The 9058-nt window shown below is 42.5% G+C and overlaps 1 long non-coding RNA gene across 2 annotated transcripts; it reads right to left on the bottom strand.

The window, feature by feature from the left end:
• Positions 1 to 2120: 2120 nt before the first annotated feature.
• Positions 2121 to 8805, bottom strand: LOC108517499 (uncharacterized). Of its 2 annotated transcripts, none has more exons than XR_001882120.1 (3): positions 8714 to 8805; positions 4794 to 4925; positions 2121 to 2464 (listed from the first exon to the last, which is right to left on the bottom strand). It is a non-coding gene; the product is annotated as an uncharacterized LOC108517499 (long non-coding RNA). The 2 variants fall into 2 exon arrangements; XR_001882121.1 differs by lacking the exon at positions 8714 to 8805 and adding an exon at positions 7884 to 7899.
• Positions 8806 to 9058: the final 253 nt, after the last annotated feature.

Here is a 9058-nt window from a genome sequence, read left to right as displayed (position 1 = left end):
AAAAAAAAAAAAAAAGAAAAATTGTCTTTATCATCTTAGTAATTTCTTTCTACTCTCATTTCACTAATCCACTTAGTTTTTATTCAGAACAGCTATTTTTTAAATTTCTTTTCTTTTTTTTTTTTTGAGACAGGGTCTCTCGCTCTGTTGCCAGGCTGGAGTGCAGTGGCATGATCTTGGCTCACAGCAACCTCTGCCTCCCAGGTTCAAGTGATTCTCCTGCCCCAGACTCCCGAGTACCTGGGACTACAGGGGCGCACCACCATGCCCAGCTGATTTTTGAATTTCAATAGAAACGGGGTTTCACCATGTTGGCCAGGATAGTCTCAATCTCTTGACCTCGTGATCTACCTGCCTCGGCCTCCCAAAGTGCTGGGATTACAGGCGTGAGCCACCGCGCCCGGCCCAGAACAGCAATTGATTCTATCAAATGACTTTTTGGCATAGGTTCCCTTCTTTAAGTGATTCAAGTAGTGAATTACATTGATAGATTTCCTTATGTTAAAGTAGTTTTATCCGGCTGTATTTTCTCTTACTATAACTACTGAATTTTATCTGTTTATATCTAGGATATTTGCATCTATATTCATCTGTAAGTGAGATGCTTATAGTTTTATTGTGCTATCTTATCAAACGTTTCTGAAATAGGAAGTGGAATCAAAAGAGAATTTTATTTTCAATGGGGATTTTAAAATGCTATTGTTGTTAAGACAGAATGGAACATGCTAAATGGTGATAGAAGGGGTCCACTGGAGGGCAGGTGCAGTGGTTCACGCCTATAATCCCAGAACTTTGGGAGGCTGAGGTGGGTGGATCGCTTAAGCTCAGGAGTTCAAGACCAACTTGGGAAAATGGCGAAATCCCATCTCTACAAAAAATACAAAAATGAGTCAGGTGTGATGGTTCACGCCTGTAGTCTCAGCTACTTGGGGGGCAGACGTGGGAAGAACACTTGAACCTAGGAGATTGAGGCTGCATTGAGCTGAGATAGCGCCACTGCACTCCAGCCTGGGTGACTAAGTGAGACCCTGTCTCAAAAAAAAAAAAGAAAGCATCCAGCAGAGAACTTGAAGATGAAGGAGAAAGGATCACTGGTAGAGGGAAATTTCAGAGAAGGTGAAACAGATGCAGAGAACACATAGGTTATAAAAGGGATGCCTGAATTATGACTGAATGGAAGGGATTCCAATCACTAGATTTAGGAGTTTAGTAGCTAAAAGTTAAGTGAGTTAGTTACCATCTAATGACTTCTATTTTCTCTATTGTAACACTACTTACACTCACAAATATTTCTGTTTATTTATGAGCTTATATATAGCTATTTCAGAGAACAAATGTTGCCATTAATAGAGATATTTTCTTCGTGTTATACAGTTATCTATTTTTTTAGGACATTTGCAAAACTCTACAGACTTAAAAACAAGAATTTCACTCTCTCATTTCCAGCACTCAATCTCACAGGCAAACAGAAATCCAAGAGTCCTTAATACAAAATCAGACACAAAATATTGCTGTCATAGAAAAATGATTAATTAAGCAGAAATTTTATTTCCAAGCTCTTCAAAGACTGTTACAGACATGAATAATGTATCCTTCTAAAAAAGTGTCCCACAATTAAATCAAAGGCACATCATCAAAGTAAAAACTTGTGACGTTAATAAGTAATTTTAGGTGAATATTTTCATGTTAGTTGTAACCATTAACAATGTTCCTGTGGGTCACATTTTTAAACATTTTTAAATATATAAATTCTGTATTCTTTTGCAGCCCACAACTACAAAGTAGATGGAACTTAAAATACAAAGATCGAATCTGCTTCATTTATATACAGAATGGGGCAGCCTAATGGCACATCATAACATTAACTTTTCCAAAAAAGTTTGCAAGAAACTGCTCCTTATATTTAGTGTTAAAATAAAATAATTCTTCCCATTTAGAAAAATCAAGAATTCAGTCAATTAGTAAAGCCATTCTTCCCCCAGCAATTGTACTTCTTGTATTCATTTAGGAAATTGTGAATTCCATGAGAAAAAACACACTTTTTGTGGTATAATATCTTCCAGGAAAAACAGTATTACATAGTTTAAACAAACATACAACTATTTTCTTCTTAAAATGTAACATCAGTAAATAAAAATACATGATATTCCAGGTGTAAAATATTAGTAACTCACTGATGAAACAGTGGCATTTTGTATATTTGGTGTAAGGTTTGTGTTTGTCTTATGTATAAAAGTACTTGTACAAAAAGCAGGCTATTACTATTTAAAACTCTATTTCTTCACCCAGTTTCCTCACTCAAGTAGAAACTCATGAATGTCTGTGATTTTCGCTATGGGACCAGGCCACAGGAAAGGGCTAAAACATCTCTAATCAGAGTTAGGGAAAAGTGTTTTCTTGAGACTTGAAGGCAGTCATTCGTCACTCTGTGCTTGAAGGCATTCCTCAGCGAACTGCTCTCCTACTGGAAAAAGAGTTTGTTTGGTTTTCACTTTAGGAAGATTTATTTATAAAATTACCTAGTCATCATTTCATAGGGTACTTTAGTATTCAAGAAATAGAAAGCAACAGGTGAGCGAAGCACGGTGGCTCACGCCTGTAATCCCAACACTTTGGGAGGCCAAGGCGGGCGGATTACCTGATGTCGGGAGTTCAAGACCAGCCTGACTAACATGAAGAAACCCCATCTTTACTAAAAATACAAAAAAATTAGCCAGGCATGGTGGCGGGCACCTGTAATCCCAGCTACTAGGGAGACTGAGGCAGGGGAATCGCTTGAACCCAGGAGGCAGAGGTTGTGGTTAGCTGAGATTGCACCATTGTACTGCAGCCTGGGCAACGAGAGCAAAACTCCGTCTTAAACAACAACAAAAAAAGAAAGTAACAGGTGAATACAAAAGACATGTAAACCATACCACTGAATGAGCAGCCCCCATGAAAGTGCTTTGCAAAGCGGGGTGCAGTGGCTCACAACTGCAATCCCAGCACTTTGGGAGGCCGAGATGGGCAGGTCACTTCACTTGAGGTCAGGAGAACAGCCTGAGCAATACGGTGAAACCTCATCTCTGCTAAAAATACAAAACTGTAGACATTCAAAACTCAGTTGCTCAAGTCCTTCAGGCATGGTGCTGTGTACCTGCAGTCACAGCTACTCAGGAGGCTGAGGCAGGAGATCTGTTTGAATCTGGTAGGCGGAGGTTGCAGTAAGCCAGGATCATGCGACTGAACTCCAGCATGGGTGACAGAGCGAGACTCCATCTCAATTTTTAAAAGGGAAGGAAGGAAGGGAAGGAAGGGAAGGAAGGGAAGGAAGGAAAGGAAGGAAGGAAAGGGCTTTGTAAAAAGAAAAATGCTATGCCAACATAAGACTATTATCTTAACACCATAAATATGAACTTTTTCCATTAAAAAGTACAATAGGATTTGATAGATTGCTTCCTTCTTTTAAATGTGAACAATTTCCTTTTGCTACTTGTGAAGAAGGAGCTAAGATAATTACTTACTGTATAAACACCCCTTAGAATACATCATTTGAAATATGTTGGTCTCAAAAGACTCTAATAATTCATGCCCTTGTCATCTTAAAAAAACATTGCGTCACGCCTGTAATCCCAGCACTTTGCGAGGCCAAGGCGGGCAGATCATGAGGTCAGGAGTTTGAGACCAGTCAGTTCGAGACCAGCCCAGCCAACATGGTGAAACCCTGTTTCTACTAAAAATACAAAACAAATTTGACAGGCGTGGTGGCATGTGCCTGTAATCCCAGTTACTAGGGTGGCTGAGGCAGGAGAATTGCTTCAACCTGGGAGACGGAGGATGCAGTGAGCCAAGATTGTGCCACTGCACTCCAGCCTGGGCAACAGAGCTCAGTGGTGACCGGGGAAACACATTGTGAAAATGACCCCAATACAAAGTATTCAAACCCATGAAATTTCTAATATGCTACCCGAGAGGTGTTTTCATTTATCAATTTTTAAAGCTCTTTTAACCCCACTCACACTTTTTCCCAGTAGCTACATTTCTTCCTCCATTAAAACATAAAGATATATTCTGAAAACCATTAGGACAGAAATCACAGCAGGTGGTAGGCACACATCTCCCACTCTGGGGAGTCCTTAGTCCCAAAAGTAGCAGATCCCAACCCTGGGATACTATAAGGACAGAGAGGGTGGGCTTAAGGTCAAGAATTACTGGCCGGGAGTGGTGGCTCACACCTGTAATCCCAGCACTTTAGGAGGTTGAGGCGGGTGGATCATCTGAGGTCAGGAGTTCGAGACCAGCCTGACCAATATGGTGAAATCCCATCTCTACTAAAAATACAAACATTAGCCGGACGTGGTGGCATGCACCTGTAGTCCCAGCTACTCAGGAGGCTGAGGCAAGAGAATTGCTTGAACCTGGGAGGTGGAGGTTGCAGTGAGCCAAGATCATGCCACTGTACTCTAGCCTGGGTGACTGAGCGAGACTGTCTCAAAAAAAAAAAAAAAAAAGAAAAAGAAAGAAAAGAAAAGAAATTACTACCAGCCAACTCAATTAAAGAGCTCAAGTACAGAAGGATATTGGCATCTCATGACTTAGTGCCAAAGAGACTTCAGACTGTCCTAATTAGATGTATTCTACAGGCAAAGTAACTATACACTAGAATCACCCTTCAGGGGAAGTTGTGCACTTTGCTGGCTGTTATTTTAATTCCCCCAAGAACTGTAGACATTCAAAACTCAGTTGCTCAAGTCCTTTGGGAAGCCCTGTGATAACGCTATGGGCCCAAGACATAATGGTGTATCATTACTCACGAGTCTTCAGAGTAAAGCACAGGATCTGGGCTCCCGGAAGGGGTTACTTCCGGCTGGAACACCCACCAGCAGGGCATCCTTGCAGGCATTCTGCATACAGTACTGTTGAAGCTCTGCAGCTGCCTGAGAGACCTGAAACAAAGGGACAGCAACATGGCACACTGCTCATGGCCAAGCCATCCGGCAGTCAAGGATATTCTGCAAATGATCATCCAACTTGGTAAATATCAACTTTTTGTGACCTCCAAAAGTCTCTTTCTGCTGAACGTTCTAATAGTTGAACTACAAAGAGGAAAGGTTACAATTTCCATAAACTTCAATTTAGATATTTTTTGGTTTAGTTGCTTATTCAACACAGGCAAGAAAAAGCTGTATCTTTGATCCATTTAGAAATCTAGTTTTGAGACTGAATGGATAAAGAAATAGCTCATTCTAGCATTCCCTTTACAAATTTTCACTTATATAAAACATGCATTGATATATCCAAGTTTGCCAAATGAGCAAATTGTCTTAATGTTTACAAGTCTGAAGGCTTATTCAGTCTGCTCCAAACAAGTGATAAAGTTCTTCTGCCTTGCTTTTGAGGCATTATAGCTTATTGTTTAGGAGTATAGCCTCTGGAACCACACTGCGTGGACTCAAATTCAGCTCTGTCACTACCTAGATAACCTTGGGCAAGTTACTCAACATCTCAGTAGCTGTTTTCTCATCTGTGAAATGATTAGAAATAGTAACCCACCTCTCTGGGTTGCTGTAACAATTGAGTGAGTTCACACATATAAAGCCATTAGAATAGCGCTAACATATAGCAATACATTTGTGGTAGTCTGCAAACGTGATCACAATAGTTTGCAGCTCCTTCCACCAACAGGTAGAGTCTATTGACCCACCCCTTGAATCTGGGCTGACTGCAGCCAGGCGCAGTGGCTCACACCTGTAATCCCAGCACTTTAAGAGGCCGAGAGGTGGTGGATCATGAGGTCAGGAGTTCGAGACCAGCCTGACCAACATGGTGAAACTCCATCTCCACCAAAAAAAAAAAAAAACAAAAATTAGCCAGGTGTGGTGGCGTGCATCTATAGTCCCAGCTACTCAGGAGGCTGAGGCAGGAGAATCGCTTGAACCCAGGAGGTGGAGGTTTCAGTGAGCCAAGATCGCGCCCTTGCACTCCAGCCTGGGCGACAAGAGCAAAACTCCGTCTCAAAAAAAAAAAAAAAACAAAAAAAAGAAAAGAATCTGGGCTGACTTTGACCAGTAGAATGTGGTAGAATAAAGGGCAAGTTCCAGGGTAGTCCTCAAGAGCCTCTGCACCTACCTCTCTTGGTGCAGGTGGAACGGTAAGACAACTATCTGAACGAGCCCAAGATAGCCTCCTGGAGATCTTGTGGAGGAGAACCGGTAAGCTAGAACCAGCACCTGCCTATCAACCTGCAGACATGCGAGCGACGCCATTCTAAATCACCCAGACACCAGCCAACACCAGCCAACACTCTATCTGATTGCAGATGCATGGGAGAGTCCAGAAGATCGCAGAACTGTACACCTGAACCTAGCTCAAATTGTCCATCTAAGAACTGTGAGTATAAATGTTTTAAGTCACTAAATTTTGGGGTGGTCTGTTAGGCAACAAAAACTAACTGATACAATATTATTATCCCTTTTCTTATCTTCCATTTGATGCGTAATTCTACTTGGAGGTTTTCCTCATTGTACTTTTTTTTTTTTTTTTTTTGCATTAAAAGGTGTTTTGGGCCGGGCGCATGGCTCATGCCTGTAATCCCAACACTTTGGGAGGCTGAGGCGGGCAGATCATGAGGTCAGGAGATTGATACCATCCTGGCTAACACGGTGAAATCCCGTCTCTACTAAAAAAATATAAAAAATTAGCTGGGCGTGGTGGTGGGCACCTGTAGCCCAGCTTACTCGGGAGGCTGCAGGCCAGCTGAGAATGGTGTGAACCCAGCGAGGCCAGAGCTTGCGCAGCCTGAGCCAAGACAGGCGCCACTGTAACTCCATGCCTGAGCGACAGCAGCAAGACTCCGTCTCAAAAAAAAAAAAAAAAAAAAGGTGTTTTTCAATAAAATTCACCCATATTGTACAAAAATGGTTCCGATTGCTGTTCAGATATTACTACTACTTTGTGTTAATTTTCCAAGCCTCCAAATAACTGGAAAATTAACTGTTTATGCTACAATTGCTACCAAGTTTCTGGACAGCTCTAGGAATTTTGGTTGCATTAATGTAATGACAGTTTACTCTGTATTATATAAATATAGAACCATAATATAATATTACAGGGCTAATGCTGAAGTTTGCTTTTTCTCTCAATAGAAGCTCTGACATTTTCATGTTAATTATAATTGGAATTAATGGTTATATATGCCAGTTATTAATTCAAAAGAAATCGAGAATCAATTACGCTCAGGCTTACTATCTTTGCATTGGGGCAACAGGTCAACTCCACACATGGTAGGTGGAAGGACACTGTCTTCCAGGACTCCTGGAGAAATGAGACGAACTGAACTCTAGTCTCAAGAACATGGTCAAAAAGTTAAGGTAAGGGGATATGTAGAGAAAGTAAGAGAAGAGTAAACGTGGTCAGCATCTCTCTAACACTAGCAAGGGAGAGAGGCTCTGGGCTGGGAGACTATAAGCCCAAATACTTGCAAGCTGTCCTCTGCCACTGGAGGTGGGATAACCTCCACCCAGGTTACATGACTTTCCTTGGTTTGAGCCCGTGTTTAACCAGCAACTTCTGAGAGGCTCTTCTAAAGGAGGAGTTCTTGGAAGGATACCAAACATTCCTATAGCCAGGAAGGGATGTCCTCTATTCTATGCTAGAAGATCGGTCCTGGTTTATTTTCCAGATAGCAAGTCTGTCAAAGAGAAGACACCTCTGGCTATGCTAAGCACATCCAACACTGAGTCCTGAAATGAGGTAGACCAGACCCTAGAATGTTGTGATTCTCTAAGGTATTGTCTGAGAAAAGTGCAGCCAGGTACTGCAGATCACACTTTCATGAGCGCACCTCTTAAATAGGTTTATTATCCTATTAGTAAATAAGTTTACTGTGAGCTTGGGCAACTCACCTGAGTTATATGGCTCTTGGTTTCATCATCATTTTTAAAATGTAGATAAGAATATCTTTCCCGCCAGGCGCCATGGCTCATGCCTGTAATCCCAGCACTTTGGGAGCTTGAGGAGGGAGGATCACCTGAGGTCAGGAGATCAAGACCAGCCTGGCCAACATGGTGAAACTCCGTCTGCACTAAAAAAAATATATATAAATTAGCCAATTAGCAGACGTGGTGGCGGCTGCCTGTAATCCCAGCTACTTGGGAGGCTGAGGCAGGAGAATCGCTTGAACCTGGGAGGCAGAGGTTGCAGTGAGCTGAGACCATGCCACTGCACTCCAACCTGGGCAACAAGAGTGAACCTCCATCTCAAAAAAAAAAAAAAAAAAGAATGTATTTCGTCTTTCTTAGCCACTTGGCGGGTAGGCAGGCATCTGACTGGCTCACAGTTTTCCTTTCCACCTCAGGTCCCCACACTGTCTTTGCGAATTTCCAACAACCCTGCTTTCAGTTCCCTGACTTCCTCCCCTCAAACAGCCTTCTCCTCAGTGCTAACAGATACAGTTACAACACCTGTAACTGCTCTACTTCTGAAATTTTACACTCCAGTATCCTACTCTGCGATCACAATCTCTCCTTCCCATCCAGGGTGCTGCCTCCTTTATTCTTCCTTTATTCTGCTCTGACCTCACCGAGATCACCAGGCATCACTTCCTCCCCTTCTGTCTCACCTATCACCAGGAGGCTGGCTCCATTCCTTCTCTATCCATCTAGGCTCAGCCTCTTTCTGGCCAGAACTTCACACACCCTGCCCTCCCGCCCCACCTCCAACCTTTCCGGCATACCTGCCCTGCTAACTCACTCCTCTTTCAACTACCGTTCACCTTCAGCACTCACATTCCAGGATGGTCAAAGATTGCTGCAGGAAAAAAAAAATCACAAATATGACCAGCAGTCTCCCTTCTCACAGCAGCTGGGCCTTCAGAGTCACAGCGCATCTACGTGCCTGCTCAGGGGCCACTCCCTTAGTACCCTTTCCTCTGCCTTAGAAGAAAACGTGGCCTCCTATTTCACAAAGAAAAGTGTCACCATGTAAGTTTAGCCCACATCTAGAAACTTATCTTTACACACATCCTTACCTTCTTTCTTCCTGTCTCAGAAGCTGTGCCACCAATCCCCCCGACCCCGCC

This window comes from Rhinopithecus bieti, unplaced genomic scaffold, assembly GCF_001698545.2.
Source record: "Rhinopithecus bieti isolate Rb0 unplaced genomic scaffold, ASM169854v2 scaffold_41649, whole genome shotgun sequence".
Classification (NCBI taxonomy): Eukaryota; Metazoa; Chordata; class Mammalia; order Primates; family Cercopithecidae; genus Rhinopithecus; species Rhinopithecus bieti.
The sequence above is the reverse complement of the archived record's forward strand: the minus strand, read 5'-3'. Positions and strand labels throughout refer to the sequence as shown.